This window comes from Oenanthe melanoleuca, chromosome 2 (assembly GCF_029582105.1).
Source record: "Oenanthe melanoleuca isolate GR-GAL-2019-014 chromosome 2, OMel1.0, whole genome shotgun sequence".
NCBI lineage: Eukaryota > Metazoa > Chordata > Aves > Passeriformes > Muscicapidae > Oenanthe > Oenanthe melanoleuca.
Genome location: NC_079335.1, coordinates 83694926 through 83722915, shown reverse-complemented (window position 1 = coordinate 83722915; position 27990 = coordinate 83694926). Strand labels below are relative to the sequence as shown.

At 45.4% G+C, this 27990-nt stretch overlaps 1 long non-coding RNA gene across 1 annotated transcript; it reads right to left on the bottom strand.

Moving 5' to 3' along the window:
* Positions 1–23040: 23040 nt before the first annotated feature.
* LOC130250120 (uncharacterized) lies at positions 23041–26760 on the bottom strand. The gene is made up of 2 exons (XR_008839916.1): positions 25751–26760; positions 23041–24839 (listed from the first exon to the last, which is right to left on the bottom strand). It is a non-coding gene; the product is annotated as an uncharacterized LOC130250120 (long non-coding RNA).
* Between the last annotated feature and the right edge of the window lie 1230 nt (positions 26761–27990).

Genomic DNA, 27990 nt, shown 5'->3' with positions numbered 1-27990 from the left:
ACAAGTTTGCGGCTCCCTCCCGTGCGCGCTCCCCCCGGCGCGCCCCCGCGCCCCCCCGGCGGCCCATCCTCCCGGCATGTCGCGGCGCAAGCAGCCCAGCCCCAGCAAAGTCCGGCGTAAGTACCGCGGGGCTGCCCGGCCGCCGCGCTCCCTCACAAAGGGCAGGAGCGTGCCTTAACTCCGCAGGGATCTATTGCTTTTTTTTTTTTTTTCCTCTTCTTTCTTTTTCTTAAGTGGGGGTAGAAAGAAAGATGAGGATAAATAAACTTCTGGGAGGGGGCAGGCGCGGGGGTGAGGACGTTGCAGCGTGTCGGCTGGTCGTGCGACTTATTTAAAAAATGAAATGCTTGTTCGAGGGGGGGAAAAAGTTTCCTTTTAAAAGAAAAAAAAAAAAAAAAAGGAGGAAAAAAGTTTGGCTGGCAGCGGTGGAGATGATGATGAGTTCGTGCAGCCTCCCTCTTCCCTTCCCCCGCTCCTCCCTCTCCTCTCCTCCCTCCGCGGCTCCTGTTTTTTTTTTTTTTTTTTTTTTTTTTTTTTTTTCCTTCCCTGTTGCAGACTTTCTACCAACCAGCGGCACCAGCCGCGGCGTTTTGCCTTCAGGACCTGATGCTCATCCATATTAAACCGTCTGAGCTCAGGAATCCGGCCAGATCATCCCCCCCCTCCTGCTGCAAAGTTTATTTTTAACCAGCCACCGCCACAATTTGGATGGGGCTGCGAGGAAGCAACATCTTCTAGCCCGGCTCGCCCCCGTCTCCCGAGCTTGCCTTTTAACTTTTCCTTCGGGCTTATTTTGTTGCCGGCGGTGGCGGCGGGTCCCGCGGCGGCCGCTGCCCGCTGTTCCCGGCTGGGAGGGCCGCGCCGGAGCTGGGAAGTTGGGATGAAGGCGCCCCTTCTCCGCAGGTAGAGCCGGCTTGCGCCGCGCATCTCTCCGCTGACTTTCCGCTCCCCCGGCAGGGCCGGACGGCCGCGCCTGCCTTTCCTCGGCACCCTGGTACCTCTCCCCTCTCTTCTCTACCCCTCTTCCTTACTTTATTTGATTTTTTTCGCCTTTCCTCCACTTTCTCCACCCGCCCCCCGCCTTCCTCCCCCCCGTCCCGGTAGGGACGTGCGTGTCCTTTCCCCTCCGGCCTGCGCGGCGGCGGCGGGGGGAGCGGTGCCCGGGGAGGGCGGGGGGCGCTGCCCCCCGTGGGTCCCCCCCGTCCCGCTGCCTTTGTGCGGTGCCAGGAACACATCCCTACGCGGCGGGGCCAGCGGCGGGCAGGGACGCCTGGGCGGCGTCACCACTACAGGAAGGAGCCGGGCAGCATCCGAAGCTGAGGAGGGGTGTCCGGGCCCTCGCCCCCTTCAGCCCCATCTCGGCGTGGGGGGGCAGCGGCGAGGCGGAGGTGACCCCCGTCCCGCAGTGGCGGTGTCTGAGGTGAAAACAAAGTTTGTGGGGACGCGGCTGCCGCCCCCCCGGCGCTGCCCGGTGCGGATGGGAGCCGGCCGAGCCCCGTCTCTGGGCGACTGCGCTCCCTCCCCATCGCCGTTGCTACGGGCCGGGCACCCCCGGCGGCGCCGCGGGGGCCGCGCTGAGGATGCGAGCAGCTCCTCCTGCCCGGCTCGCACCGCTCGGGCTCGGCATCCCCCCGCCCATCCGCCCAGGGTGAGGGGGCGCGGGGGTCGCGGGCCGAGCCGGGCCGGGCGGGGAGCGGGGCCGAGATGCTGCAACTTTTTTTTTTTTTTTTTTTTTTTACCCAGAGGAGGGAGGGCGGTGGATTGAACTTTGTCATGTCGCAGATAAGTTTCCTTTGGCTTCTTCTCCCTGCACTTCTCCCCCGCCTCCCTCCGCACGCACGCTTGGGCTTTTTCTTATTTTTTTTCGTTTTTAAATAATTTTCCCCGTTCCACCTCCCGGCTGCGATGCCTTCGCCTGCTCGGCATCCTGGCGGGGTTGCGCAGAAGGAGGAGAGCGCTTCTCCTGGCTCAGCACATTTCCCGGTCCGGGCCGCTCTGCTGGGCTGCGCACCCCGCGGAGGCCCGGGCGCCTCCTGCCCCGCTGCCCTCCCTCCCACGGCCACGCCGCCCCGGCCGGCCCGCAGCTGATGCTCTGGTCCTGCTCGCCAGGAGCCAGCATCCTGCCCGGGAGCCACCGGGCTCAGTGCTGGAGGGAACGCGGGAGGGGATACCAACCATTCAGTTTTAATCCCACTCCCTCTTTCGCCTTTTTCTCTTGGAGATAAGATCAAGTGTATTTACTTATTTGAGAAAGTAAAAATCTAGTTCAATGTGATTTGGAGTCTAGGAGAGACAGCGAGTGCAGTGGATGTTTTCTGCCATTCCAACATCCAGCCCCATGCCTTGGAAAAGAAATGGCTTATTAACAACAGGAGCAGTTGCTAAATAACGCCGTGTTGTCACCCCTCCAGTGCACAGTAGACAGCTGTTAGGATGGCTGAAGTTTTTTCGTTGAGGTCGGTCGTTTTGACACGAGCACTGAGTTTTGTTACCGCAGTTCCTGTTTTCCACAGGGTCAGCGTGCGTGAAAGGGATGCAGTGACTCAGGGTCAGGCCAGCCATATTTGTTTTAGGTTTTAATTTTCTCTTTGAAGACTTAAGGGTATATAGTCTTTGCTTGGTGTGCCTGCATAATGCCGATTAGCCTTAACTGGAGTTGGGTACATCCAGGAAAGAATAGGCTCTTTTGTTTGTTAGAAACCCAGAAACAGCATGAATCCATCATCCAATCAATCAGAGTACCAGGGCTCTCCCTCACCTGCCGGCAGGGACGCATCCAGCCTCTCATGCTGCAGGGCAGCTGTTCCTGACCGAGTGTGGCCTCTTTTGCTCCTTCACCTTCCTCCTCCTGGCATCCGTATTTGGAACTGAATTCATGTCGTTGGAAAAACATCATCCTTTAAGTGCAATTGAGTAAACTTTTATTCTGCATTCATTTCAGAGTGTCTAGTTGTCAAATTGTTGTTTGCCCATCAGAAATGACTATATATGTAGCTACTCTTACACATTGCTTTTGAGAACTAACAAAGCTAAAGAGTATATATATATATATATATATATATATACTAAAGAGTATATATATATATATATATATATATAGCAGGTTGTTGACTGTTTTTCTAGGTTTTTGGTTGGTTTTTTTTTCTCCCACATGGACCTGGGTGTTTGAAGCATCACTTGCAGATTTCAGTGTAATGAAGCATCTTATTCTGAATTAGCTCACTTAGGTTATGATCCCATTCTTAACTCTTTACAGTATTCAGCGACCCTCTGACAAAATGGCTTTTCTTTTTGACTGAGGATTGGGACGTAACTTCAAAACTGGGAAAACTGAATCTCTTCATTACCTGTCAGTAGTATGTGTGATCTCTTTTGGTACAGAGATAAGTGCAGTGTTTCCCAAAGTGTACAAACATTGACCTGTGTAGTGCTTTCCTCACTCCTTAAGGATATCACTTTGCCCACGGTGAAGTAACACTACAGTCATAACAGTAGCTTGACTTCAGTCTGTGAAACTTTCTTTTTTAACAGAAATAGTTTGAATTGCTCTCAGTGGGATTGGATTTCAAAATTGGTGATGCACTTACACTGTATAGATTAAAAACATATAGATAAATCCCTTTGGTTATATTCATTATCCCTTGTAAAAGTAGGTGGTGCTTAGAAGGTCATAGGATAAGTGTTGCTAAGCAGCTAAACAGAAGGATGCTAAAATTAACCTGAGTGTTTTTGAAAAGGATTCACTTTTTAAGTTGCAGTAATTTTTTAATTGACTTAAAATACACCTTTTGCTAGTAAGACATCAGAAAAAAAATACTTAGATGCATAAGTAAAGCTTCCCAGGGTACTGTGTCAAATGTTCAAATTACCTACATACAGGAGTAATTCTACCCTCTCCCAGTATGCCTAAATTTTACGAACATCAGGCCCTCAATTTGTGCCCTTTGCAAATGTCCTTCCAGGGTTATCTGTTGCTCCAGGAGCATCTGATGTATGTTGGATAGCAGCCTGTAGGGACAGTCTTGGGAAAAAAGAAACTGCAGAAGTTCCCCAGGAACAGGCAGAAAACAAGTAAATCCTGTTAGTCTGAAATCTATGCATGTGTGGAAAAAGCCCCTTTTAACTTTTTGATGAATGATGCCTAAGTTTGGAAATCTCTGTTTTAGGTGTACACTCTTAAAACATGTGAAATCATGTCTTCCTCTTTCAGCACGATAAAGGTTGTTTTGAAATGAGTGTATTATTGGACTGTGTTACTAGACCAGTCTGCTGCCTTGCTGATGTGGTAGCTTCTTTCTTGGGAGATAATTGTCCATAGAGGAGGATGGCAGTGCTGCTTTTTGTTCTCCTGAAGGTAGTGAGAATGCTTGTTGCTCTCTGTCTTCTGCCTCCTTTCTGAATGCGAGCAAGATGGACAGTCATAGGGTTACAGCTTTAAAATATGCCTTTTCAACAGCTTTCTACAACTTGGAAAAGGGCCAGAAACTGCTTCGTGTTCTTTTGACAGCAGCTTTATCATGGATGGAGTGCTCAGGTACCCTACAGCTTTGCTGGAAAGTCTCTTAAGGAGCAGATGTAAACTTTGAGGGTGAGAAGGAATTGCCTTCTGAGCTTTTTTCTTGCTTTGGGGTGGGAGATTTGACTTGACTAGTTGTTGTTCAGCAGTCAAAGCAGATTTTCTCTGGGGAGGCATATGAGGAATCCTTTCTCTGTGTGCATTGTTTTATTTTGTTTGCTTGCTTGTTGCTTTCTTTTTAATATCCTACATAAACCAGCACCTGTGGGAGCTGTGGCTTCCCCCTCTCCCCCACGCACATTTAGAAGAATCTTTACAGGCAGCGATTTCAAAGGCAGGACTTGGGTATTTTTGGGAATGTCACTCTCTGGTGATACAGTGAAAAGTTAAGGTATTTGTGTGGAGCCAGGACGGGCTTAAAACTTGCAGAGCTTTGCCAGGCCAGGTTTGGTTATCAGTGTTTGATTACAAATGAACATAGGTGAGGTTGGCTGAGGTGGGAAGTGCTGGCTCTGTTCTGGGGTACTTCTGAACAGGAATTTCAGGAGCATTGACTCTTTGTTCTTCTTTGGTGCAAGAAATCTGATGATGGCTTATCTTTGATGTCTGCCAGTGATGTTTTTCCCACCTGAAGGTGTTCCCTCCACCTCACCCTATACCACTCTGTTTTGAATAGCAACATTTGAGGGCCGGTGACTTAAAAGAATACAAACTTCTGAGACAGCAGTACCACAGCATCTCACCCTCCTTCCTTCAGCATTTTTCTTGGAGCAGGGTGACAGAACTTATTTCGAGCTTGTGCTAATGTTTTATTATGAAATGTTGAAAGTGGAAATAATTGCCAGCTGGGGCATATGCTGTGGGTTCCTGTTGGGTGGCTCGTTCATGTGGTGGAAAAAGGGTCAGAACAAGGAAAAGGGCCTGGACAAAAGGGAGGAGAGTCAGTGGGATACTTGGCTTGTGGCTGTGCTGGTATGAAACCTGTTAGAGCAGCCTCCTGCAGTCAGAGAGAAATTGTCCTGATGTCACTGAGCAATGCCTGGACCTGCGCTTCCTTTAGAAACAACACAGGCCTTCAAGTGTATCCTGCTCTCTTTTTTTTTTTTCCCTATTAATATTGCAGCCTTCAGGTTGGCCAGCCTAGCAATCAATAAAGGTGGTTGCCTTTGACTAGGTGCTTTACAAAAATACATAGTTGATGGGTGGTGACTGTTTATTCAGAGTGATTCAACTAAGTAAGGCTAAGGGAATCTGAATACCTCTTTAAAGATGTAGAGAGAGGCAGCTGTTTCAACAGCAGGATTCATCTGCAGAGTCCCAGTCATCCCCAGAGGTGTTACAGCAAGGGAAAAGAAAAACTGTGAAAATCCCCCAGGGCATTGTTAGGCTTCTGAGCTAAAACAGGTATTCCAAGGACCATTAGAGAGGGAGGCCTTTCAGGCCTTGATGACCTCTCCTGTCTCCTTTGCAGATCTTCCTGTAGAAGCATGTGGAATGCAACTTTCAAATTCGTTTTCCTGCATCTAACTTTCCCGAGTAAAAATGTTTTTTGTTTAATCTTATTTACTTATATAATCTGAGAGCTTCGAAAGATCCTTTTCCTTTTGAAACAGACATCCCCACATACTGCTGTCTGAAATTTCTTTGAAGGTCCATTTGCACAAGGGATGTTATTTGTGTAAGGCTCTGAAAAAGTGTGGGAAAGGTGTTTGCATACAATGGCCAAGTGACTTCCCAGTGTAATTTCTGTCAGCTTTGAAAAATGGAATTTAGACTTCCAAGTCACTCTGGATAAAAAACATGTTAAGCATCTTGGAAATTTTCTGTGCTGATGTACCAAGTGACTTGTTAATTTGATTCTAAAAGAGAAAGATATTTTGTGATTAATAGTGGAATTGCCAGCCTCTCATACATGTAGAATTTCTCCACTTGGCATCTCTTGGTAGATACTTTAACAGGTGTTAGCATGTGCTTTCTTGAAACAGCACAAATGTACCCGTAGGTGTTTTAGGAATGGGGGCTTGCATCATCTGTCCTTTGAAAATGGAGGATGATCAGCCCTTGACAAACTTTTTTTAGTTAATTTAGCTATGTGCTTCCTGTCTGAGGATGAGAGGAACAAAATGTTCACATTGAAGTGTAGCTGGCCTTTGCTTTTATTGTGTGTGATTAGCTGGCTTTAACTGGAGCCCTTGTTAGTGCTGTTTCATACAGCAGGTGATGTCAGTGTTCAGGTGTATCAGTACCTGGGAGTGCTTTGCTCAGAGCTCTTGCATCACAGCAATAAATTCCCTGCTGTGTTCAGACTGGACTTCATCACACTGGTAACATTAGGGCTTGGACAATGGAGAACTGCTTTGGATTTTGCACCAATACACAGCGCTACTTACTCGTTAATTTGGACCACTCAGAGTTTTGAGTAGGAGCCTAGTTTAAGTTCCTGTTTTTGCTACACAAACTGTATTTTCTTAATTAATTAAGTAATCACATCTCATGGCTGTTTGTGTTTTGAGAACATAAGAAGCAGCTAGGTCATGAATACCTGTGTGCTGTTCCTCATTCAAGTGTGCATCTTTTTCTGATGTTGATGCAGTTGCCAGTGTATGGAGGAAACACACAGGGTGTCTGTGGCATCTTGTGCATGTGTTCACCTGTTTCATCCCCTCCTCCCCAAAAGCTTTAAGGTATCCTGAATTGGTCTTCAGCGGGATAACTTGCAGCACAATTCACATATTTGGCTGTGTGTCCATCCTTATGCTTTTGGGTGAGAGGAAGGAGGGCTGCAGAAGGAGGCTTGCTTTCTAAGCAAGACACTGAAGATTCAGGAAGTGGAAGTACATGCCATAGAAGACAGCTGTAGAAGAGCTGTAGCTGGATTACTAAGGGATTCCATTTGTGAGGTTTGACTGTATTTTCCAGGGGAAGAGCTATGAGTGCAGTAAGAAGTGCTTCACTACAGAGATGTAATTTCTTGCATTTAGTTGTTGAGTATATTTCTTTTGTTTTGTTCTTCCAGCCACTGCAGGAATCATTTGTTTTTCTTCCTTATCAGATGGCCCAGCCAGGTGTTGCTAAGTACATCATACTATATTTCCAAGTAAGGTTCAAGACTGTGATCATTGGCAGCTTCTGGAAGAAGTCTTGGAGCAACTTTCCAGCCTGTACAGCAGATAGGTGGCTTTTCTGCTTGGTAGGATTTCCTGTCACTCTCTGGACTGTCAGGAGCCTGACTGCTGATGTTGTAAAAGGGTAAAGAGAGCTGGTCACAGTGCCCCTGTCTCCCTGGTGTAAACTTGCTTTATTGTTGGAAACTGATTCTGTTCAAAAGGGGAAGAATTTTTTTTCATATCAGCCTTGCCTACACTTTGTGGGAGAAATATTCCCCATCCTGTCTCCATTCCTCCTTTTTGCAAAATGGCAGTGTCTTTTGCTGAGTGTGCAGTGGCTACCGTGTTCAGCCAAAGCAGGGGTGAATTTCTAGGGGTGAGGGAAATGATCTGTACCTCAGAGTGGATGCCATTTACCTTGGGAGGAAGCCATGCAGATTATAAACTCTGCAGGAAGGATCTTGTGGATTCTGTAAACTCTGTGCCCTCAGTAACTGCAGTTTCAAGCAGGTCCCAATCTCTGCTTGCAAAGCTTTTGGAACTTTTAAGCTCTTTAAATCTAGTGACTGAGGATTTTCCATGCTTCCCTTTTCCCTAGAGGGAAAAAAAAAGAGTAGAAATACCTAGTAAGGTTACTAATTTTAAATGCTCAGAAGCCAACAAACGAAAGTTGAGGTGTTCACAGAACGATGAAGCAGATAAGGTGAACACAGATCATGCAGATCATGCCCCATTACAGTTGCTGTTCCATGTTTAAAAAAATCAATAGATACGTAAATAGTAGGTAAAAGTGGAAAACGTATCTTCATTTGAGTCAACAGCAAAATTCTTTCAGGTTTCTCTGGACTAAGATGTTATGTGAGGTATATACAGCATGAAAGATGCCAGGATACTTAAAAAAACAGAAATACTAATAGTGTCTTTGTACTTTTTGTTGTTTGAAATTTCTACAGGTATAGTTACAGTCAGTGCATCTGTTTTAGGAGCTTGTTTGATAAACAGCAAATGGAATTTGTGATATAATGGTCTGTTTTGACTAAATTCTTCCATCCAGGTTTTGGGCATCATTGCAAGTGTGGCCATTGCTATGTCCTTCTTTTAAATCCTAGAGGTTGTTCTTTTACTTTCTTGAGTGTATTCAGTCTGGTGAGTCGGAGGAGGACTTGTCCTTCCCAGGCCTGTCCTTCCCTGCAGGAGAAGGGGAATGTAGAGAATTCTCCCCGAGGATGGATTTGGGACAGAGATGGCCCCTGTGTGTTTGGGGCCAGAGTTTTTATTTGCACCCTTGCGTAACCAAGTCTCCATAGAAAGAGATGTGGGTTAGTGGCTTTGCAATGCCACATAGGCCACAGGCTTGCACGTGGCCGTGCTCTGCCCCAGAGCCAACGTGTGCTAGCACTGCATTGGAGATGTGCTGATGCCTCCCTGGGGTTGTCCTGGAGATTCAGCACAGAAGGATCTGCTGGTGCCTGACTTTCGACCTCGCGCATTGGCAGCCTCTCTGGTGCTTGCACGGCCCCAATCGACTGACTTGCAGTAAATGTTTCCGTTTGTGTGCTTGCTGTCTTTTCAAAATGATTGCTAAAATGTATTTGGGCCAAAAATAATCTACACTGGACAAGAAGATGCCAGCAGCATGTGCAAATTGTATGCTGTAGTTACTGTCCCAGCTACTAATTCAAACAGAGCTGCACAGATGTGGATTAGGAAAGTCCAGACTGCTGATTTTTAAATTTCCAGTATTCTGGTAATGGATGTTTATGTGAGCTGCCTAGTCCAAAGACCCAGGAAATGAACTGGTGGTGGTCTTTGTTTAATTCCTGGTATACAGATGCCAAGTGTTATGCTTTGATTTCCTACTCTGTAAACTCTTCGGGGCAGGGATCAGCATTCAATTACTGAGTTTTGAAAAGCCACCTAACACACTGTGGAACCGACCTGCACAGCACTACCTCAGTATAAATGTTTAATTATAACTATCTTCTTACCCCATAATGGATCCTTTCCAGATGCCAAGGTAGAGGCATGCTGGGAACCTGCACTGCTCCTGCTGAGGTGTCTCCTTATAGATAGACAGCTTTGGTTGCAAAGCAGCATTTGGGCAGCTCTCATAAATGCCTGTTTTGCACATGAGGGGACAGGTTATTTATTGGTTTATTTTCTAGGCAGTGTAGGTGCAAGTATATACACATGTTCGGGAGCCTGCCTCTGGTTGTTTGGTTTAGAAGCAAATACGTTCCTAACTTTCATATGTGTTCTAAACCATCAGTCAAATCACATCCTTCTCTCTCCTTTTTGCTTTAGGTCTATATGTAAAGGGAGCAAATATCAGGGCTCTGAAATTAGGAAATTAGAAAAAGAAACTGGGAATAGAAAGATGTCACCCCCTCAGTATGTCACTTTCCCAAGACTGAAATGCAGTTGCTGGCTGTTAACCTTTCACAAAGTAATTTAATTCTGTTGCCTTGAATGACTTTTGTATTGTAGTTTTAAACTGAATTCTTAAATCATCCCAAAAGTGATGTATGCATCATTCATTATGTTTATACAGCATAAAAGCATATGGAGTAATGGAAACATCTAGAAATTAGACCTCCAGAGAAGACTCCCATTTTAATCAGGTTACTTACTTGGATTAAACCAATCCAAATTTAAAACACATGGGCTCATGTACTAAACTAGTTGCACTTTCAGCACTCCAGGGGTCTGTCTGGGAGTTTATCGGTGCGTTGTTGTAGTCTGTTCCAGCCAGCTTTGCAGAAGCAGTTTGGTGTTACTAAGGTTGGAATAAGCTGATGTCAGATTTTTGTCCACAGTGCATAGCAAGTAGAGGTCAAACACTTGTACAGCCGGTGATACTATGACTTGTTAAGAATGTACGCAGCAGGTCGCTTTTCAAAACATCTTTTGAAAAGCAGCCTGTGAGAGCAGTGCCATGTAGAAGAGACATGCATCTTCCTCTGGCATCAGCAAATGGATGCATCCTATCACATTGGACTGCTGAGCATGTTTAGTCATGTTGCTGTAATAAGCTCTGGGAACAGGAATGGGTTCTGCCCTGTTGTGCTTCGGGAAGATTTGAATGAATTTGACTGGTTTGTTCCAGGGAAGCTTGTGTTTCTATGGGCTGCTTTTATGCTCTGTACAGAGGAATAAGGAGTCGAGTTTGTTTTGTGGCTGAAGGAGTGTTTCTTTGCATTACAGTACCTAAATTCTTACTCTTTCGAAGAGATAAAACTAAAAGCATAACTCCCAGAGTTGTCAGTGTTTCTGATGCTGATAGTGTACAAACCTGTTTGGTTTTGGGACTCCCCTTTGCCCAGATAAACCTGAGTATTAGGGACGTTTCTTGTGCTTCCAGCCTTAGCCCTCAGGCATCTCTATTTTTCCTGCCCTGGTGAATCATCCTCAAACATAGACACATGTAAATTTTAAACATGCCTTGGTGGGGGTTACCATCTTTATCCTTATTTTTTTGTCTTATCGTGACAGCTCACAAGGTATTTTCTGAATTTGCTGGGTGGGGGTGTGTGTGCATGTGTATGTCAGCAGCAAGTCTAGATCGAGCCAAGCACTGATCCTGCAGACACTTTAAATACAGATATAATTCTACTTAAGCAGGTTATTCCGTTAAAGTTAAAATACATGGGCAAAAGTTAGGAAAAATGTTTCGGGATTGGGGCCTGCCTTAACTTTCAGAAAAAGTATTTGTGACACAAGCCAGAATCTTTAACCCATGTGAGCCACAGCTCCAAACTCATCTTACCAGCTTCTGAACTTCTTCAGGAGGCATTGCTCAGCCCAAGGAGTTGTCACAGCTCTTGCAGCCTGAGAAGACTTGGTTTTGAAGAGAAGTGGCCAGAAACGTGGCCAAACTTCTTCAATTCACAGTGTGTGCAAGAGTTAAATGAAAGTACTCCAGCAGCTCATGTGCTCTCTGTGTGCGCATACTTTCCTAATCTTGACATGGGGTCTGAGCTGCAGGCTCTGAGGGTGTATGTGAAGTTGGCTTGGCTGTCACCTTTTCACTCCCTGGATCTGGCTGTGGCTCAGCACAGGGATGCACCCTGCCGCTGGGATTACTGGCTGCAGAGAGCCAGCTGCCTGAAACCTGCCTGCATGGGACTGGCCGGGCCGAGAGGTGCCCTGGCACACCTCTCCTGCCATCACACTGCTTCCTGCCTTGTGGGGAGAAGCAGAGGGAAGAAAAAGTGCTGCACTGGCTCCCCTTTCCTGCGCCTGGAAGATCTCTTGCATCCGTCTTGTGTGCTTGGGTCGATCTGGACGAGCTTTCTGCTCCTCTGCTATCATCATTTGGCTGGAGAAAGCTGCCTCTATGGATGGGTCTGCTTTAAAACAGGGGAGCAGCTGTGCAGAGCAGTCTCTTGATGATGCTGGTGGGCTGTCCCTGCACATGGGGAGAGGAAGGGCAGAGCACGTGTTCTTCTCCTCTAGTGACAAAGTCCTAAGGGCAACTTGGTCTTTGACTCTCCGGGAAGAGAAGCTGCAGTTCTTTCAGTCAACAGCACGCTGTCAAAAATCATCGAGCATTTCTGACCGTAGGCTGGAAATGAAAGCTGCCAGTCTTTTTTTCCCATTGAAGTTTCTTTGGAGAGGCTGCCAGTGGCCACCTTGCCCCATCTGCAGACGTGTGGGCGGGAATGGGGGTAGCCGGCAGGAGGGAACATCACCAAAAAGGCAGAGTGATTTGGCTCATGGCCACACACAGGAGCAGGAACAGCTGCCTAGATGGCCCCCGGAGCCTCACTGATGTCAGCATAAGCAGCGCTCCTTAAAACACAGCACTTTGTGTGGGGGGTGACAGGGAGCAAGGCTGGGAGCAGCTTGAGGGGGTTAAGCAGTACATAAAACCACCTCCACAGTTCTTTTTTTCACCCCCCTCTTCTAAACAGACCTCTGCTTTCTGTAGGAATGGGAAGGGTTTGGGTGAGTGAGAGTTACAAGAAATTCATAAAACTAAAGTTACTAACAGCAAAGAGCAGAAGGAATATGCATTGTAAAATTTGCATGTGGCTGCAGCATGTCTGTTTGCTTGGGATTTTTCCTTCATGTTGGATAAATCTGTCAGTGCCGTTCCCTCCTTTGTCCCCTACGTTGTCTCTGAGAACCTGTCACACTGTGACAGATCATACTGTCAAAGATCATACTGTGCTTTAAAAGTATCTGGCCTGCCTTGGGATGCCGTTTGAAATACGGCAGGATGTGGCATCCTGCAGGGAGCATGTCATGTGTGCTTACTTGGCCTCCTGCGTGTGCTCGAGCAGAGGAAGGGAATGCACATCAGAAGAGCCCAGTTGTTCGCAGCTTCCTTCCACTCCCCTCGGTTGTTCCAGAGAGACGGCACCGCGCGTCACCCGTGGGGTTTACCCAAGCTGCCTTTCCTGGTATGTTGATAGCCAGGTTCCCTGATGGAGATGTCTCCGCATGCTTAAGGGCGGGGGGGCCTGTCTCATGACTTCCCTGGTGTGGGATGCACAGTGCAAAATTACCCCTGTCATAGGTACTGGGCTGGATAAATGTGAGTTCCTCTCAGGCCAAAGATGGCTTTTTCCAGTTTAATAGCTAACATAGCAGTTTCCAGAAGTCACAAGAGAATCTGACGTGTAGCTGGAAGTGCTGAGGGAAGAGGATACCAGCTTTTCCAGAACTGTGCAGCTCAGTCACAGAACGAGGTTGGACTGGACATGAAACTAGATTCCAGGGTGACGTGGTGATTGCAGCCTCTGCCGGCTTTGCTTCTTCCCACAGCTGGGGAGTTGATTTTCCCAATAGGCCTGTGCCAGCATAGGCCTGCTGCTAGTCTTGTGGTGTTATCCCAACACAGAAGTCGTGCTTGAATTGCTTGCAAAGTGGTAAGCAGCACGCAAATCTAGGCGACAGGGCTTCTTGCAAAGCTGAATTTGCAAAATGCTGTCTCCATCAAGGGCGATGTAATAATAAGTTGCAGAGATTCTGTCTTGAAAAACAAACATTGAAATACAAGCATTGGGGGAGGAGGGTGTTGTGCTCTTTTATAAGGCTCTTGCTTGTTGTTAACTCAGGTTGACTTTACCAGTTGGATTAACTTTTCCCATATCATTCTTGAATTCTTGTAGTAATTAGGAAAAATGACAGAGGGTGACAGCCCTCATATGTGGCCGAGTAAGCATCTAGTCACATTCTTTTCAACTGGGACAGTAGCATGAAGAATTTCTTTATTGAAGGTCACAGAGGGAGATGGTAGGGGAGGCAGAAAAAGAGCCCCAATGCTGTGAATCCAGTCCTGTGTCTCCACCATTAGATCATGCTTCCTGTCTAGGCAGATGGACCCACATAAAAACCTCGGTTCACAAACAGATGACATCCAAGTACTACCAGCATTGTAAAATATAGCTAGTACTACTATATTTGCTCTGACTTTCATCTTGAGTGCCTGGTGGAACACCTGTAAGTATTTACATTTTAACATGAGCTTTTGTGCTTGTGAAAGCAGACAGTTTGACAGCAATGACCTCTCACACAAAAGCCTGAATAAGTGATGAACTTCCAACAAATCCATGACCTGAACTCTGCTGGATGCATATTGAAGGTGACAAGTTAATATGGCCTGTGGCAGCACCAACAAGAGGCCTGGCTCTGTGCTGGGCTCTTCTGGTGGAGGTGGTCCACAAGTGAGCCTTTAACCACTGTCCCTATCCAAAGGCCTGGAAGTGAGCATGTCTGTATTCACTGGCTAGGTGAGAACCTCAGACAGATGTTTGATGCAGAAAAAACGTAATTTTTTTCTGAAAGTTTTTCTGAAAGTCCTGCTGCTCTGCTCTGACCCCAGATGAAGGGCTTGGTTTATGCTGCAGAGGAGGCAGAAGGGTGGATGTGTCTCCTCCCAGGCTGAGCACTTCAGAGTTTGCTGTGTTTGAATTCAATTGAGTGGTAGTTAAAACTTCAATTATGGGCATCTCTGGAGCTCGACGTGTCTCTGCTGCAAGCACAGTAACCACTGGCCGTCGGACAGGGATGACAGCCCTGGTACTGTAACCTCTGAAATCACCCTGACCTGAATCACGTTGAAGCTGTGGCTCTTTTGACATTTCCTCAGGACTGCCCTGTCCTGGAATGAGCAGTTCCTGGTACCTGCTTCTCCAGTGAAGCTTGGATTCAGAGCAGAGAATGCCTCCTCAAGCTGGCAGAAATGCCTCTGGATCTGTTGCAGGAGGTGCTTTAGGTCTGTGCTAAATTCTGTGGAGTAAGTCATGCTGCGTTTTTTGCCTGCAAAACTGAAAACCGGAGGGAGTCCTGATTGTGTCTTAATACCAAGTCAGACCAAAGCTTGTCATGCCCAAGATGCTGCTCAATGTGGATTTGTTAGAGAGTATAGCAAGAGGGCACCTATTAATGATGTTTTCCTAATGTAATCTACCAGCAACATGCAGATTCTGGAATTCCTTGAGCCAACGGGTATTTATGCAGTTACAGTATTTAGATTCAAGAATCCTTTTTTTGTGAGTTTGTCCAGCGACTTTTTGAACCTGTACTGACTCTTGGTATGTTGTGATGGTGAGTTTTGCAGTTTATCTGTATGCTTTGTTGGAGAGGAGGTGAAAAATTGATTTTCTAAACCTCTCATTTTATGCTTTCACTTAATACTATTTAGGATTTGTGCTAAGAGAACTAGCAAGTATTGATTTACTACCAACCTTCTCCATACCTTTCAGGATTTTCTGGACAATTGCTGTATCACCCCTGTGACCTTCTTCCCAGGTTGGAGTCCTAATCTGAGTATCCATTATTATGCAGAAATTGTTCCATACTTCTGACTACAACTTTCATCAATGCTTTTTAAAACTTTGGTTTGCCTTGTTAGCATCTATCAAAGGCACATGCCAAAAATACTTTATTTGCCTAGATATTTATTGCTGTAAGACATATACTTGAACAGGCTTTAAAGATTTCCAGGTGCTGCTGTGATTCTGCAGCAACTTTTTTGTGAAACTTTCTCCATGTTGGCAAGTCACAGTCAGAAGATGCCGTGATTGGTGAGGTTGTTTGTAGGTCTGGCTCAGTTATTTCCATCCTGATTGCTTGAGAACTGCCTGTTTAAATAGCTCTTTTCTTGCCATTTTCCTTCCCAGATAAACTGCTGGTTTCCATGAGCAATGTCCCTGTATCCCCCCACTTAGTATGCCCCCCTGCTTCCTCCCTACAAATGGCAGCCTGAAGCATGCCCTGTGTATCCAAAACCTTAGTGAATACAACTTGCCAGAGACAAGGGACATTCGTCTTTGCTCACTCTGGGTGTTTCTTTAGGTTCCACTTAAACAGAGAGATATTATTCACAATAAATTTTGCCCACTTCCTATGCTTGCCTCCTGATTTGGGATGATGACTAGGATTCATCCATCAGGTTATTCTTGACCTGTGTCAGAGGAATTGTTTTGAGCTCACTGAAGAAAAATTAGCATATTCTGCAATTCTGTTGTGTTTCCATCCCTTTTTTTATATTTGCTAGTTGTGAACCCTCTTATCCACCTGTAGGACTGTCTGGTCCGTGTTGGTGGACTTTGAGATTTTATTTTTTGCAACTGAAACAGTTTTGCTTCAGTACTAGCCATAGTGCTAGTATTTACTTAGTTAGATTGCTTTACAAATCAGTGCTTACAAGGCTGCTGAAATGCAGCCACTTGTGGAGAGTGAGGAAGGAGAGGTTTAGATCAGGTCATGCTAACCCCTTTCTTCCTCTGTGTGCTGCACATTCTTCACTGCTGACATGGCCTAAAAAGGAACCTTGCCTTTTAAAGCTCTACCTTAACCTGCCCACCAAATGATGTGTACTACTTGATTTGTGTTTAGCTGTTGAAAACTTTATTCAAGTTTGCCTGAACTGCAAGCTTAGTTGCAAGGGTGACACTAGTGATTTGAAACCTTCTGGTAAGGAAAGCCTTTCACAGTGAGAACTCAGTTTTATCTAGGTTTCTTACTCCCTGTATCAAGCCTCTCAGGACTAGTGAAATGTGGTTTTAGGAGAAACAAGTCCTGTTCATCAGGTAATACTGATTTATGATGATAATCTTTGAAGGCTGCTGTGTGTAAAACCATTCTAAATAAGCTGTTCAGCACTTAATACTGAGTTCTGTAGACTTTGTGAATTATATAGTATTTGAAAGCAGCAAGCATATGTGTTTGGAGAAAGGAAGCAGGGGCTCTTCTTTTAAACTATCAAGTTGTGGTTGTAGGTCTGATTTTTTTAATTCAGAGCTCCTCTTGTATTGCTCTGCTGCTGCATTTAGTAGCTTAAGTTTAAATTTAATATCATAAAGGTCATGTGAGGAACAAGGAATGGAGCTCTAGCATGGCATATGCTTTGCAGGTGTCTCACTGCTCTTGGGTGTTAGATCAGGAAAACCTAAAAATAAACATAAAATAAAGTCATTGTGTATGTGTAAGCAGGAGGGCATGTTTATGTTGCTTTAATTAGAAGTATTTTCTTGACTGCTTGTTTTCTTGGGACATGTATTCAAAATAATAAATATTTTAAATATCTTAAAGGTATGCCTTAAAGTGCTAGGCCAGAAGACTGATAAGGACTTTTTGTGTTTGTCCCTCTGTCGTTTGAAAGTTCAGTTTTGGCTCAGTCAATTCTCTTAGCAGACTTACTGTGCAGCTGATGTAGTTGTGCTGGCAGAATGAGATGGAAGAAGAACCAAGGATGACAGGACTTCTGACTGCAATGCAGGTAGAACAGATTTTAAAAGCCCAGACAACCATTGTTAAAAAGACCATTGCTCAAACCATCAGAACCATCATGTTTTCCTAGTGAAGCAAGGACCAGGATGAAGAGTTGTAGAATCAAGTAGAATGACTTTTTGCCTGTTTATCTTTGCAAGGTCCTGGAATCAAACGTGGATGCAACAAGATGCATTACCTGCTAGGATGGGTCCTTGATCCTGGAATCAGTGCTGCTAGGTTAATGAATTCGTGTAGACAGAGCCTAATTCAAGCTTGCTCCATGGGTGGGGGGTGATCAGCAATATCTGTTGTATCTGTCCTTGTATATAGGAACTGCATCTGCTGTGTATGTTGGGCTAAGTATCTTTGCTGTCTTGGAGTTGTGATGTTGAAAAACCAGCACAAATGTTCTGCATTTTTTAAAAAGATGCTTCATTTTTAACATGTAGGTTTTTACCTGCCCTCTGGCTTCCAGCCAGAAGGTGAGAATGAGCATCCCCTCCATCGCTACTGCCAGGGTATCTCTGCTGTGATTCCAGTAACTGTAAGAGTAGCAGGTTTATGATAATAGACCTACTTTCCCCAGTCCCTCCCATTTTTCTTTTCCCACTTGCCCCTGTCTTTCAGGTACATTGTGGTGTTTGCCTTTAAAGGTTGTGTTTAACACCACTTGTATTCAAGCATCTTCCCTCCACCACTTCAAGGCAAGTATTCTTCCAGGTATGTGACTGCAAACAATGAAAAGGAAAAATCTCAATGGAGATCTGTTCTTGATGGTTTTTATCTCTTTGAAGATGCATTTTTTTCTAGAGTCTTTTGATATTGAGGTATTTTCTCCCAGCTTTCTGTTTTCTGGTGTGTCTTTGCCTTGGTAACTAAAAAATTCATGACACTGAATTGGTGACTTCAGAATGGTTTCCTTGACAACCTAAATGGGCATTTGACATCATAGGATGAAGAAGCAGTAAAACCAGCTTGAAGAGGTTTGGTTGTTTGGGAGTTTTTTGTAATTTATTTACCACCTCACCTCTAGCAGTTCACTCCTGCTGTTGTAATCTTCTGAGATGCTGATACAGGGATTTGTGGGGTTTCACTGTAAGCCTTATCTCTAAAATGTTCTGAATAGCCAGTCCTCTTTAATTTTTTGTGTCTTTGAACAATCATACCTCACCAACTTTTGTTTTGATCAGTAAAGGGGTGGCAAATCATAGCCTTTCCCTTGCATGGGAATGAACAGCTGAAGGAAGGGAAGAGCTTCTGAAGAGATGTTGACTCTCAGTGCAAGCAGCACAAAGTTACATGCTGTTTTTATCAAGAGGCTTGAGAGTTTTGGCTGCAAAGATAATCTCATCTTCCCACCTTATCACACATTCTTTGTTTTCTCTCTTGTTGCAAATCTTGTTACTGCATTAGCTGTGTAAAAAATTCTGGAAATCAGGTCTCCTTTAGCTGTTCTTTCTGTTTCCAAATTAATTTCCATCTTGAGAGAGTATCTTTCTTAATCATGCTTGATATTGTGTAAGGAGATCATGTTTCATCATGTAAGATTGTGGTCCAGGTTTTGTTCTGACTGGACTGGTACAAATCTGTTGCAGCTTTGCCAGTTGGTGTGTCTTTTGTGGAAGAAGTCGTTTGAGTAGCCAGGGGCAGAGTATCAATCACAGCCCAGAAACACCAGCTTAAGGAAAATAAGAGTGAAGACTGCTGTAGGTTTTGTTGGAATGCCCAGGCTTCTATTGTAAGATATGAAACTAAACATATGCTAAAAGCCAAGTAAGTACAAAGACTGCGAGAGCACATTTCCAAGAAAATTGTCTTGAGGACAGAGGAACATGGACTGGGAAAAGGCCTTATGGCATCTGCACATTTAATACAGGCTCTATCAGTAGCTGTCTTCGGTTACAATAGGTTTCTGCAGTTATTTTTTGTAGCTGTTTGGAGGAGTAGCATATAAAACAGGGCAGCGTGTAGAAATCTAAAACTCCAGCCAAAAGACACCTCCTTTTTGTGTCTACGTGTTGCAGCTGTCTATCTCTTGGCAGCAGGCAGCCTGTGTAGAATGTGAGGTTTTAACACTGAAATGTGGAAGAGAGAATTAAGGGGTTCTGAACTTAAAACATTCTTTTCTAGAGAATTTCAGTCCTTACCTTAGTCCTTAGTTATTTGGAGACTGTAGGGTTGGTTTTTTTCTTTTCAGTAACTCCTTATATTCACAGTATGATAAACTGAGACAGGTTGCTAACTCTTCACTTTCCTCAGTTCTGCAGTTTAGTAATCAAATTAATTGGAGCCAGTTGCATGGATACCCAGCTGGGAGGAATGGCAAAAAAGAATGCATGCATGTATTTTGTTATGGGTAGGAGAGGAGGAAAGGAAAGACTTCACTTTTTTGCCATGAAACACTTTTGTATAAGCCAAACAAATGCTTTGTTACAGGGATGTCAGTATGGGACATTTTGTTTCTGCATAAATTATGGATAACATCATAACACCTAGGGCATAGTTACACCTTTTAATCTGCCCTTGTTCCACCTTGGAAGGCAGAGGATTTTGTGAGATGAGCCAGTGTAGGAGCTTCCCTTTGACACTTGAGTTTTTGCATTCTGGAGGAAGCAGATGCATGCTTTTGTACCGAGCAAGCAAACTGAAAAGGGAAAAGAGTAGTAAGACATTGTGAGACTTTCCATTAAAACCTATTTTTTAAATTACTTTGTGTCTTCAGTTATGCAGGTGTAGTCAGAATAGAGAATGGAAACTGTGTACTCAGTGCTCTGAGAAACAGAGTTTGGGTGCTGATCTTCATCTTCCTTGTAGACTAAATCCTTGCCTTTTGCCCAGGGTTTTCATTATTGCAGCCTGGCCTGAGATGCGGTTTTCCTTTCAGGCGAGACATTTGTATTGCTGTGGTTGTTACATGTGCCCTGGGCAGGCAGAGAGGGCCAGCACAGGCAGTTCTGGTGGTACTGCTGCCTCGCTGGCGCGGGCCGGGCTGCCGAAAAGTACGGGTAAAGTTGTTCAGCTGTCTAGTGCACGGATGAAACCAGACTTTTCGCTTCGTAGAAAATGTTCAGCCTTTCTGAATCGTGTAAGTTCTGGTGTGCAAAGGCCGGGTGGTGCTGCTTGAGCAGGTTTCAGCTCTCTTTTTTGTTGTTTTTGCTGCTTCTGCTGTTGGTAACTTTAACACGTAGCTTTAAAGGCCTGGCTGTTGGGGAGGCTGGTATTGAAAGGAGTGGAAATCATCCCGGGGAGAGGAAAAGGACAGGCTAACCTTGGCACCTGGGGCCTGGCTATTATGTTGCACTTCCTCTGCGGGGCGGCGCGGGGCCGCCGGAGCGATGTTCTCACAGCAAATGGAGGAAGTTCCTCCAGCACCAGCAGCGCTCCTGGATCTCCTCTCGCCTGGGGGATGGGGCAGCGTGGTGAAAGAGGGTTATACAAAGCACCGAGGGGAGGGGTGGGAGGAAAACAGGAGCAAAACAACAACCCGGATCCTTCAGCTACGTGCAAAGCTCGACAAACTTTTGGGAGATGCGAATACTTCGCGCATTCACCGTTTTGGGGAGGGGTTGGGGAGCAAGGGAGTTTCTTTCCCTGGCGCTGCCGGCGGCAGGGAAGGTACCACGGGAAGGAGCCGGGAAGGATGGAGGGGGGCGGCCGCTCCTCTCTGGCTGGTTGCTGACTAAACAGTTCTGTCAGCTGGCAGTCGGCGCGGCCTGGGGATTTGCGATAGAGCTCCTGGAGGGTGGGGGCGGCTGCGCGGGGGGAAGGGAGGGGAGGGCCGGCCCTGCTGCAGCCACTGCTGCTCCTCGCCCTCGTGGCACGGAGGCCTGGCTCCTCTGGGCACGGCCCTGGGGAGTTTTGGCAGCGATGCCCGAGCGGAGGGGATGTGCCTGCATCCCTGTTTGTCTGGGCAGTGGTGCGGTGCCACCGCTGAGGAGCAGCCCCAGCCCCAGCTGGACGCCTGTCCTGTGCGTGTTCCCTCCCTTCCGACCTCAGAGCCCTGTGCAGCACATGCCTCTGCCAGAAGTGCCAGGGCCGGCTGCCGGGGTGTGAGGAGCGCGCTCCCATCCCAGCTCGGAGCTGGCTGCGGGTGCTGGGCAGAGAGCAGCCCTGGCGGGCAGAGCTGTGCTTGCCCCTCGGCCGGGCTCTGGCTCGCGGGACAGTGCCAAGTGCAGAGCAGGAACAAGGCTTGGGCAGTGCCCTCCTGTGCTCTGCCACAGGTAGAGCCTGCCCCATCTGCATGTTAGGAAGCAGACAGTGAATCCTGGCTGCTGGTCAAGTTTAATGTTTCCTTTCTCGGCCTTGAAGGCAGATGGAGCCCAGGGTAGCCCTTGCACAGAGCAGGAGGTATTTACAATGATTCTTTTAGGTCAGTAATGTTCAAATCCTATTTTTCTGCTCCTCTTGTTTTGTTTTCTATAAATCGTGCGCTGTAAAGTTGGAACAGCCTTGGAACAGCTGCGGCTTTTCACCCATATGCTTCCCTCTCCTCCACCCCCTATTAGGAGCAAGTGAAGGATGGGTTGTATGTGAATCACCTCCATACATATTTCACTTCTCCTGTCCCAGCAGTGCAAGACAGAGAAGGACCCTGTCCTGACAGGCAAAAAGGGTGTGTGTCTCAGTTGTTTGAGGTCAACTGAGTTAGCCGAACACAATTAAAAAAAAAAAAAAAAAAAAAAAAAGAAGAAGCTGTCTTGATGCTCCTTAAGGTACAGCCTACCATGTCCAAAGCCATGTTTGTGGCTGTGCAAGACCAGTTAATGTGTTAACCTGCATCTTAATGAACATTAAGGTAGGTTTTCAGTAATGTTAGTCTGACTCAACTGAGCTACCACGTTGTAGTCGTGAGTGAACCTGTCCAGTCCAGATGGACAAGCTTGCTGGAGGCTTTAGTTTACAGGACAGCACCAGTCAGTATTTCTGATGGACTAAAGGTGATTTGCCTTTTTTTTTTTTTTTTGTTTTCCTTTTTATTTTGCCAAAGCTGAGTATGCTGTGAAAGATGAGTGAAGGCTATAGAAAAGTGTTTATATTGTGATGTGGAAATCTACGGATCTCACCCAAGAGCTGCTTTGTTGTACCTTTGTACAGCTCTCATCACCTCAGTGCAGTTCTCAGCTGGGTGTGTTGTGCCTGGCACTCCTTCACAGCACACCTGGACGCCCTTTTATGCACGAGTCAAGCAGCAGCATGGTTCTGTATGGCCTTGCAATCCTTTGCCAAGTGGCCGTAGGGGCGAGCTGGGCAGCTGGGCTGCTGTCAGTTTGCTCTCAGCAATCTAGGTGTCTGCTGGCTGGTGTGGGAAGGTTGTAAAGCACTAAAGGATCCAAGTGACACCTCAGCCTCCATTCTGCTTTAAACACTCCGCTTGCAACAGGCCACAAGAGCGAAGCACTTTGTGAGAGTGTGTTTAAATTGATAAAACTTGAATCCTTAAATATTTAGCTTTTCCCTGCGGTTATGGTAGGTAAAAAATACTTCTTTGATGCTGGTTTTTTTTTCTGAGCAGAGCAAAAAGTCTCCAGGAGATAGGAAGACACTGAGGAGTTAGTATAGAGCCTGATGTACATCATCTGTATTTTAAAGCAGGCAGACTGTCTCTCTGAAAATGGACTTATTTTGAAAAGAGAGGGGTATATGACTGTTTGAGTGCTTAGGCATACGGTCTGAAATGCTGAATAACCGCAATCCTCACTAACTTCACAGGGAACGCTTCTGGAAACAGCTCTTGATGCATTGGGTACAAAGCACTACAAGTGCGGGTAAACAGTTCTTTAAAATATTTTGGCACACTGAGAAAACTTCAGAGAGTGCTACTTGGAAGCTGAACACTTGACTTTTCGTGGATAAGATCAGTTTAAATAGGTGTGTTTTTCTTCCTTCTGTGTGTATGAGAGAGGGGAACAGGAGGGCAAGTAAAAAAACCAGAGGAAAAGACCTCGTTGCTGACTGGGGAGACCTTCTGAGCCCTGTGCACTTGTCTGTGGTTTGCAGCCAAAGGCTCTCACTTTGAGAGCGCCTTGCTCCTCGTGCTGAACTATTTTTTGACGCACTGAATGAATGCAATATGTTAACACTCCTGTAAGTCCCAGAATTGCTTGGCTGCCCCTTGCCCTGCCTGCCTTGCGCTGGCTGAAAAGGTACCATTGTTTGTTCTGCAAACAGTGGGTGATGGTTGTTTCCAAGGTGACTGCAGCACTGTTGCTGCCCTCTAGTACAAAAAAAAAAAAAAAAAAAAAAAAAAAAAAAAAAAAAAAAAAAAAGACTTGTCATTAAACACCTGAGAGCATCCCACTGTCACCAGACAGAGGGAGGGAGGCAGGAGCTATCTGTAAGAGCTCTCTGGGCTCTGGATATTACAATATAGGTGGAGGAAATGCTAATAAGCTAAGAAGGGTAAATGCAAACATTTAGTCTGTGCTACAAAACATTGTTCCTAAACAGTGCACAGATACAGCTGTTGAAGCTGCTGATTGTTTCTGTCTCTGCTGGGAAGAAATTATGTTAAAGTCTCTGAATAATACTTATCAACTGTTAGTTGTTTGAGTTTACAGTAGTAATATTCTGCTTTTTCACTTCATTGAGGATGTTTTGAATACTGCTCAAGCCACGGGTATATGGACATCTACAGGGAAAACTAAAAGGAAACACTCAGCAATTCTGCTAGACTTGTATGTTTTCAGACTGTTTTGGAAAACAGTTATTTAGGGATAAAGTATGCATCTCCCAAAAACAGGACCCCAGTAGTTCTTTCATTCCTTTTGTGTATTCTTGAAAGGCCTGTGGTACTCAGAAAATTTTGAAGTATCTAGGTGGATGGATTTGAAGAATTTTTTCAGTCTTCTCCCTGAGCTGCCTGCCCATCTACTCATGCAGCTGTTTAGCAGGGGTGGGGATGAGCTTAAAAAGAAAAGCAAGCTAACAGTTCTTTTTAATTGGTCATGGATGCTGCTAGCAGAACTTTGCCTCCCCCTGCATCAGGTTTAGTACAGTTCATACGCAGGTTTCAGTAAACATTAACCACTTTTATCAGGGCTCGCAGCATGCTGAATGGCTAGCAAAGAGCATGTACTGAGAGAAACAGAGAAAATGAACAAGTCCAAGGTCAAAAGGATGGTAGGTTTTCCTTTATTAAAATAAGGGCTGGAGAAGGTTGACAACACTTTGTGGAAAAAATAGGCCTCTGTGAAAACATGATTCTCGTCCTTAAGCTTTCATCTGGGTGAGAGTGTGTGGGGGTACTGCAAGGAGGATGTGCATCTTGAATTTTTCCTCTGTTCCAGTGAGATGACCAGAACAATCAGCCCTCCTTGCACTCTTGCTGACTGACAGCTTGAGCTCCTCGTGACTCGGATCAATCCAGAGCAGGGTATAAGCTTTGCTATTGCTTGTTGCATATTTGTGGGGGCCTATTCCCACCCAGCATCCACAAAGATCCCGCTGACTTCAGTGGTGCACAGTCAGAGATCGCAGTTTCCTCCCTTCTGTGCCTGCAATGATACAAAGCCATCCTGGTTAGGAAGGGTGGTTAAGGAACTGTGGTTTAGCATTTTGCCTCACCTTTCTTTCTCTTGGGTGACTTGGATGTTTATTGCATTTGAGGGCTACAGTGCTGCTAACTTTGCTGCAGAATGAATTGTTGTAGTGATTAAAAAATTGTTGATCAGTTTAGCAATGAAAATGAGGTAATTTGTGGGTAAATTAATGAAATTATTTTAAGTTGAGGTCTGGAAAAAAGGGATTTTGAAAAGAGCATGTAATCTGCCCTAATGAAATTTGTTAAAGCATCTGATGCCACAGTTCAAATTGTAAGTTATTTTTAATTGTGCAAATCAGCATATCCTGTCCCTCCTAGCTCCATTCAAATAATACTTTGCAAAAGAAGCAGCAGCATTCACCTACGCATTTCCTAGAAAACAGCATCACTGAAAGGTTGTACCTCATTGGAAAAACACAGATTTAGTTAAATGATACATCAAACACGGAAGAAATCCAAACCGTGTGTGGCTAGTCTGACAGTAGTTTGAGAAACACCCTACACTGCATGCCCCTCAAATCAGAAACGTGTGCGCACAGTTAAATATCTCATCTTTGTGGTGACACAGATGATTCAGTGCAGGAAACGAGAGGAATTTCATTCAGCAGTTAAGCATTTGTGGGGCGGGGGTGTGAGGAGGTCACGGTGTTCAACGCACCCGGTTAGAAACCTCCTTTCCCTACTGCATTTTATATTGATTTAAGTCAGGGCTGATACTGGAGGCATCAGCACAAGAGGCAGATTCCATCCTGTTGGTTCGACCTGGATCAGGTGGGAGGTAAAAGAAAGAAAGGAAGAGATTTGTTTGTTGGTTTTAAATTTTACCTACAGACATTAGCCATCCTACTCAAAACCATCCCTTACCGTGGGAGGGGCAAGGACTCACTCTTGCATCCTGCTGAAGCTGAGCTGAGGGGTGGCTGGGCCAGTGCATGGAGGAGGGTCACCACCAGGGCTGCAGTGGTGGCCCATGTTCTTCCTGCTGCAATGGCTGCATGGTCCCAGGGCAGGCAGAGGGAGGGCTTTACATGCAGGCTTGCACTTACAGCTTCTTGAAAGATGCCATAGTTCATCTAAATATAAAATATGAACTGTGGTTTCAGTCTGAAATATTTGTGGGATTTTGCAAAACCACTACAAATAAACAAAGTAAACAGCAGCAAATAAGTGACACATTTCAGGCAGGATTTTTTTTCCCTTTTTCTTTTGCAAGGTGATGCGGAGACTTGTATTCTGTGATTCAGTGTTCAAAGGAAGGACATTCCTCAAATGGAGTATTTCTTTGTTCATCCCTTATTCACAGACTTCCCAAAGATCTTTATATTAAAGTTTTTCAGGAGGCTGGGATGTAATTTTCTTTTCAACTGTGTTGATATTCTCCCACAGTTTCCCAGGTGTTTTCTCTTCCTTTTCCAAATTTAAAACAAACAAATGATTTCCTAGTAAGTCGATCATGTGTTGTATTAGAAGCCTTTGTAAAGCCTAGGGGGGAAACCAAATCATGTGTGCCACTTGAATTCTAGAATGCAAAGGGCAGGTTTAATAGGAGCATATACAAAACATTATATGTATGTGTAGACTTTTGTCTTGCCTGGAAACTGAAAGAAGTAAAGTCAGACAGTTCTTAGATTGCCTTGATACCTCTGTAAAAACTTTTGCAGTTTTGCATTTGCTGCAGGTCTCCAGTTGATAGCTGGGATTAATGAAGTGGCTTTTTATACAGTTTTATTGGAATTATTTATGCAACTACAGCACAAGCTTTCTTGCAAAAGCAGTTATTTGCAGTGCACAGCTGGTAATCAAAAGCATTAACGTTTATTCTCCACTGCCTCAATAGCTGTGGCTCAGTTCTCACCACTGTTGCTTGCAGTGCACGCTCCCAATGTTTGTTCCTTGAGTCCAATGGACCTGCAGGTTTTGGCTGCTTGTGGAACTGAGGTACAGGAGTGTCTCACTCTCTCTTGAAGAAGTCATCCTGTTTTGCCTTTTTTTGGTTGGTTGGTTGCTTGCTTGGGTTTTTTTTAAACCTCTGTGGAAAAATACTTTTACTGTATGTCAATGGGACCACAGTCCTGTTCACCTCTGAAATGGTTTCATAGTAGATTCTCAGGTGACCATTAGGTGCACTGGGGATAGGAAGAATTGCATGCATCCCTATTTTAGATACCCTTGCAAAGGCTTCAGTGCAAGAGGACTCTATTAATAATGTCTTAAAATACACTCTGTTGGTAATATAATGGAGGGACTCATTCTGTCAGCCACAAAATTTCTGTTGTCTTTCCTTCAGCTGGGCTTGCCTTGGCTGTGGAAGACCATGTGAGTTCTCCCAAACTGTCGAGATAAGTTTTTAGGAGAAAACTTTTATTGGGTGAGATGTGAGACCTCTATGCTGTGTGAGCACCAGGAGGAAATAGGGTGCATGCCCCACCAAAGCCTCAGGGCAGCCAGGAGTGGCTGGGGAGGGTTGTTTCTTATTTCCTTTCAATGTGCAGGTGGGACTCGGTTCTTTTGGTGTCTTACAGGAACTGCCACTGACTCTCCTACTGTACTTCAGTTGTGGTGTATGATGTGGGTTGTTTTTGCTTTATTACTTAGCTCAGTAGAATGAGGCAGGTGACAGGTATTCATTAATAAGCCATGCTGCTTAACTGCTTAGCTCCAAAGGGAGCATTTTTGCATCGACTTGCATGGGTGTCTTGTGCACCTCAGGGACAGGTCAGATTTGCTTTCAGAGATGCCAGGTGTGTTTTGGGCTTACAGTGTCTGGCATTTCAGCTTTAGGAGCTAGAGCTCTCTAGGCCAAGGGTAGACTGGACAGCATGCAGCAAGATTCTGCAGCAAGACTCAGATATCCATAGACCTGTTTGGGCTTCCCAGCACAGGGTGCTGATCAGCTGAACTGTCCAGGTGGGCTGCACATGGGCCAGAAGCTGTGAATTGAGCATCCCCAGAGGTGACATGGGGCCTGGAGAAGGGGCTTAGTGCACACGAAAGTTACTGATCTGGGCAGCTTAAAAGACAGGATTTTTTTTAGTCTTGAAGCTCTCGGGTAGGGTCTTAGATTCAAAGCACTAATGATTTCCTTGTTGGGACCCAGACTCTTT